Consider the following 6,202-nt stretch of genomic DNA (forward strand, 5'->3'; position numbering starts at 1 on the left):
CCGAACCCGAGGTTCGCGAGCCCGAGGTGGGATCAGAGGTGGGGAAGGATGGAGACTCGTGGGATGGTTGGAGGTTTGGGCCGTCTTCGGAGGGGCTCCGACACTGGAACGGGGGTAGGGAGAACCAGGAAGGGCGGAATGTGCATGGAGCGGGAGCACGAGGCCCTTTGTTCTTGGGGCTAGAACAAAGAAGGAAGTTGGGACCATGTGAATACTTAAGTAGGGACTAGAGTCCTGCAGAGCGAGTGCCTGAGATTAGAAAGTGAATAGAAGGTATTAAATATTTTTTATATTTCCACCAGGAAATGTCAGAACGTGAGAGCCCATAATCTCTGCCGAAGTAAGCACTTCTGTTTCCAATCTTGTGTATTTAAATCAATTATTGTTGGAGCTTTTCCTACATTCTTCTCTAAGACATTTTCTGATTTCCCAGTAATTAGCCAATAACAAGTGATGACAGCAGTTATCAACGAAACAGCTGTTAACTCTTGCCATCTTTCAAGAGAGCAAGTTTTGAGAGCAGATACAATGTTGCCTCGTTAAAAATCGTGAATACTATTATCTTAGGTTCTTTCCTTTTCCTGGAAAACGAGACCAAAGGGTGTGACCTGCTCAGGCAGACACCCTGCCTGCAGCTGAATCACAGGCCTTCATTATGCTTTCCTGTTAGCTCAGATAAGCTGACAAGGAAAAAGTGACAACCTAAATTTGTTTGAGATAAAATATTTTAATTTCTTCTGTAAGTCGTTTCTGGTCCCCTTAGTTGTAGATAGGAAGTAAACGCTTGGTTATTGAGGCGGTAACATGAAGTTGCTGAGAGGAAAAAAAGCCATGCCTCACCAGGGAGAATCAGATTCCTCCCTATTCAGAGAAAGAGGGATGGCATAAATGGCCATCTCTGGCCCCTGAACTAAACATGAACTAAGTACAGTGGTGAACAACACTGGAGGGGCAATATCTGGCCAATGCTGGACTATGTTGCATTTTAAAGATCTAAATCTAGATGTATTCCCATGATTGAAAAGCACGTGTATTAAACTGAAGAGCTGATGGCAAACTACTGCTCTTCAGTTACAGATATTGATCATCCAGTAGTTATAAAAATGCTGTCCATGAAACTTTGGCAGAGACTAATCCACCACATTTTTGCTCACATTAGATGTATAGTGAAAATTTGTCACAGAGTTTAAGGTGGTTGTCATTACTTTGCTGAGAAGCAGCATAGTACAGAAGCAAGCGTAGGTTCCATCATATTTAATTCCAATTCCACTCACTAGCCCTATGACCATATCCTGTAATTTAATGTGAGTCCAGTTCCTTAAAAGTAAACTGAAGACAATTCTTGCTCCATAGGGTGGGGTTTGATCAGATGATGTTTGTGAATGAGTATAGCACGTGGCCCAGTAGGGGTCCTCTTTGAGAACTAACTAGTCCTGGGTGTTTCCTTGTGACTAGTGCCAGAACATATTTCTCAATTCAAGTAACTGTTTGCCCTTCTCTGAGCCATCCTCCTGAATCAAATCTTCATTCCTTTGACCCAGCAACAAGTAGATAGGAGAGGGGGCTGCTAGGTTCACTGGACCGAGGTGTGAGTGAGGGTGTAGATTGCTGTGTTACCTGTTTGGATTTTCGACCACGGAATCACAGAATCTGGAGTTTAATGATTTAGCTCTTGATGGTCATTTGGAGTCCCTGGAGAGGTAGGTGTGTCAGCAAACAATACCCGACCAAACCCTGCAGCCTAAAGACAAGCCTTGGCCCTGGTGAACAGGGTAAGGTTACAGGTTTTACCATTACGTGACCTCTTGGCCTCTGCCTGAAATAGCACTGTTACTTCTCTCAGGCCAATACGGTTTCCAGGGCAGCCCATTGGCCTGAATGTCAGATTTAGAAGTGCTTATCACTTTGGACTTAATATGCCCTTTCCAGAGCCAGACCAAGTAGACTGTAATTTCTTCTATGCCTTCCTTCAGATTCCCAAGGTCTCTTCAGGCCCACCAGGGTGGCAGAAAATCTTAATTCCAGAGTATCCCCCAGACAAATCGTGGAAGGAAGAGAAAATTGGCCTTTTGGAGTTAGGGATAAAGAGAGAACAGGTTGTCTGTGGGGGAAAGGGAAAGATTCATGGAGGGGGAGACTTGGAGGGGTGGTTACCACAGAGATGGGTATGGGAAGGCCATTCCAGGGTAAAGGAACAGTAAAAAAATGTTTTCTGAATGCAGCTGTGTACCTAGGTCCCCCCTCCTGAGGAAATGCCTCATCAGCACTTAGAAGGAAGGAAGATTCTTGAGGAGTCCTTGTTCACTCCAGTGCAGGAAGTACTGCCTTAGCCAACATGGCCTCCAACAATTTTTCTCTAGCCCAGAATTGCTAGGGCTCACAGGACAAAGCCTCCTTAGGGCGGGTTAGTCCTATCCACCAAGCCACTCCTGTGGAGGCCTGTGCTCTCTCCTTTTTCCCTACAAGTGTAGCCAGAGCTCAGGCTCCCTAAGATGCAAGTGGAAGTGTAAGCAGACCCTATTCCCCCAAAGTAATCCAGATTTAGAAGACCAAGAAAGGCATCAGAGGGAATTCCCTGGCGGTCCAGTGGTTAAGACCGCCCTTCCGCTGCAGGGGGCACGGGTTCGATCCCTGACCGGGGAACTAAAGATCCCGCATGCTGCGGCCAAAAAATAAAATAAAATAAAATGAGAAGTTTTACAAAAAAAAACAAAAGAAGAAAGAAAGGCATCAGCAAACAATAGATCAAATGCCCCCTTCCCCAGGAAGTCCTCCTACTTCAGTTCAATGATAATCCACATTTTCCTTGGCACCATACTTCTAGTCTCCACCTCCATGCTCACTGGCTACAAGTTAACCTGACCCACTTATCCTAGGAAGGACAGCTAGGACAAAGGAGACTTTGGTCTCCTAGATAAAATAATTTTTGTAGGCAATACTTTAACTTAAAGGGTGACATCTTTGGGCCCCTTGCAGGGTGGCTCTGAAATATTTGTGGAAAATTCTATACAGTACTCCAGAGAGATTGATGCCCCTTCAAATGAACTACTTTACTCCCCCCCGCCTTCTGGGGGAGAAGGACCCTGAAGGAATTATGTGACCCCTGAAGCTTCCTCCCCGCCATTCCCAAATTGATCCCAGAAGCTGAGACATCATCGACCCAAACCTCCATCTCAGAATCCATCCTGTGAGAAGCTGGTAAGTGACCCAGTTATGACTCAGCATCGGACTCTTCCCTTCCTCTCCGCATTGGCCAGAATGAAAGGCAGAATCTAGCAGAAGGCTCCTCCCCTATGGATGGCCACATCCTCACCACAAACTGAGTCATGGCCACACCCTGCCTGGATGGAAAATTACCATGAGAGGTAAGGGGAAGGTTTAACTCCAGGAGTTTTAAGTTCTCAATCCAGAAATCACAGCCGTCTACCCTCCACCTGGAACTAATTGAGGAAAACATTTTCCCGGCCCTAGCCCTAACAAAGCATGTCCAGGTCTAAGCCGCTTGAGCCCAGGACTATGTGAAAGGTAGAAGGCCACTGTCAACCACTGTGTGTAGTATTTGTTGTCCTGGCTTCGGTGAAGGATGATGTCTTGCTCAGATCTGGCTTTCACAGGCTCCACCTCCCCACCTCCAAGGCAGCCAGGCCTGGGTGGGAGAAAGGGGCAATCCCCCTTCAACTCCCACTGCAGGCTGTAGGAGGATTCCCCTCCAGAAACTCAGGGCCCTGTGCAATTTTCCTTTCAATGTAAGCATTCTTGTTATAGGAATGCTGCGGGTTTTAATTAGATTTGTTTTACACCATACATGTTTTGAATTTTTTCAAATATGTTTATGTATGGCTTTCAAACTTCTCAGATTCGAAAAGTTCTGATGCTGTTATGTAGAACACTATAAAATGGTATATTTGATTTCATTACGATTTCATTAGCATTAAAAGACTAGTATGCATATGCTATTAAAAGTGATTCCCATGAGGCAAGCTCAGGTTTTTTTTTTGTTTTTCTGGTAACACACACCATCTGTTCATTACTTCTCATTCCATCATTTGCTAGTACTTGCTATGTCAGATGCCACTGATAAAGAAAAACTGTAAGAAATGGTTAAAAATGAGAAAAGTCTATTAACAATTTCAGAAAATCGAGCAAAAATGTCGTTATAACATTTGAGTAGCCAAGCACCTAGGTTCAATTGCTGGAACACCAGTGGGAGCAGTTTGAGAACCCCTGGGGAAGTAAAAGAGTTAAGAGCTCAGGCCCTGGAGTTGAGCAGCTCTGGTTAAAAACCCAGCATGGCCACTAACCAGTTGTGAGACCTTACCCACATTATTTAAGATCTCTTAAAAAAAAAACCATCTTCCATCTTTGTTGTCAGGATTAAATGAAAAAATATTTGTAAAGTTTGAAAGGCTATATAGCATAGAACCAGAATGGCAGCTCTGGAGTCGGGTTGCCTGTCAGTCACTAGCTGTGGAATATGGACAAATCACTTATCCTTTGTGCCTGTTTTCTCGTCTACAAAATGGGAATAATGGCATCTATTTCATAGGCTTGTTTTGAGAATTATATTAGTCAATACAGGTAGAGCGCTTACAACAATACCAAGCACACAGTAAGTAAGCCAAGGTATTAGCAAATTATTAAGGTGCTTAGCATAATGCCCAGCACCTACCTAATAAGAACTAAAAAATGTTAGCTATCTCTGATACTATACAGGTGAGCTGCAAGGGTCCTCCCACGAGGCAGGAATTTCAGTTAGGGTGGACTCCCTGACGGGGTCATTTACTGGGAGAAATTTCTCCTAGACCCGAAACCAGAATGGGCGAAGAGACTTGTAGAGTCAGAATGTAGCAGTCTTTATCAAGAAGGGGTAAAGGGGGCTTCCCTGGTGGCACGGTGGTTAAGAATCCGCATGCCAGTGCAGGGGACACGGGTTCAAGCCCTGGCCCGGGAAGATCCCACATGCCGCGGAGCAACTAAGCCCATGCGCCACAACTACTGAGCCTGTGAGCCACAACTACTGAGCCCGCGTGCCTAGAGCCCATGCTCGGCAACAAGAGAAGCCACCACAATGAGAAGCCCACGCACCATAATGAAGAGTAGCCACCGCTCACCGCAACTAGATAAAGCCCACGTGCAGCAACGAAGACCCAACGCAGCCAAAAATAAATAAATAAAATAATAAGTTTAAAAAAAAAAAAAAAGGGGTAAAGAAGTTTAAGAAACAGCTCCTGGGGGATGGTGGACCGTAGAATGGTACTTCCATGTCAAGTTCAGGCTTTGTAGTCTTTAACTACAAAGCAGGTAAGATACCCAGGCAAAGAAGGTTACCTCCAAGGTAGGATGAAGGTAATGAAAGACAACAGGTAGTCTAGCACAGGCTTTATAAATCAAGAAGCTATAACAATTTTAAAAACCCAATACTTAAAAGCCAGGCTTGTTTAATGCTTTTAAGTCTCTGTGCTTATATTCCTGTTTTCTTCATTAATAGTTCATAAAGTATTTGGCAATATCCAACCTGTCTCTTAGAACTAACTTAGGGTTTTAGGTACACGGAGCACAGCCTGAAGGCCAGCAGAAGGTCGGCAGTGGGAATTTCAACAGGGAGATGGCTTTCACTGAAACAGTTAGGTCTCCTAGAAACAGCTGTCTTCCCTCACATTGCTATCCTTGGAGAATTTGGACTTTGTTTCATTAAGGGAGGCTTTATTTCCTTAGGATCTCTTTATAGATTTCAAGTTAGAGACCAACCTGCTTCCTGCACCTGCCAGCTCTCCCCCCACCTCCCTTATCCCAAAGAAATAGCTGCGAGGAGGAGGAGAGTAGGGCCCAGCCCCCAAGACACAGAGCAAGGGAGAGCGGATAGGTTTTGTGCAGAAAGGAGAGGTCCTAAGGATAGGAAATCTGAGCTGCTTTGGCCTCAATGGTCCTTTTAAACCTTGAAGAAGAGTCACCAGTGGTATTCTATATCCTTCTCAGTTTGTGTCATCTGCTTAAGTTTCCTTTATCTAATCCGTTGATTAAAATGTTGACAGATCTGTAGTATACTATACTAGATGGACTTAGCTTTGACTCCATCCAACATAAATGGTCCCAACCCTCATGATATTCCACTCTCCCCACCCTCACCCCCATTTGGAGGCTTTGGGCAGTTGCTGCGCCAAGGTTAGTCAGACCACAGTGATCATATCCAATCCACAGCACC

This window comes from Eschrichtius robustus, chromosome 1, assembly GCF_028021215.1.
Source record: "Eschrichtius robustus isolate mEscRob2 chromosome 1, mEscRob2.pri, whole genome shotgun sequence".
Classification (NCBI taxonomy): domain Eukaryota; kingdom Metazoa; phylum Chordata; class Mammalia; order Artiodactyla; family Eschrichtiidae; genus Eschrichtius; species Eschrichtius robustus.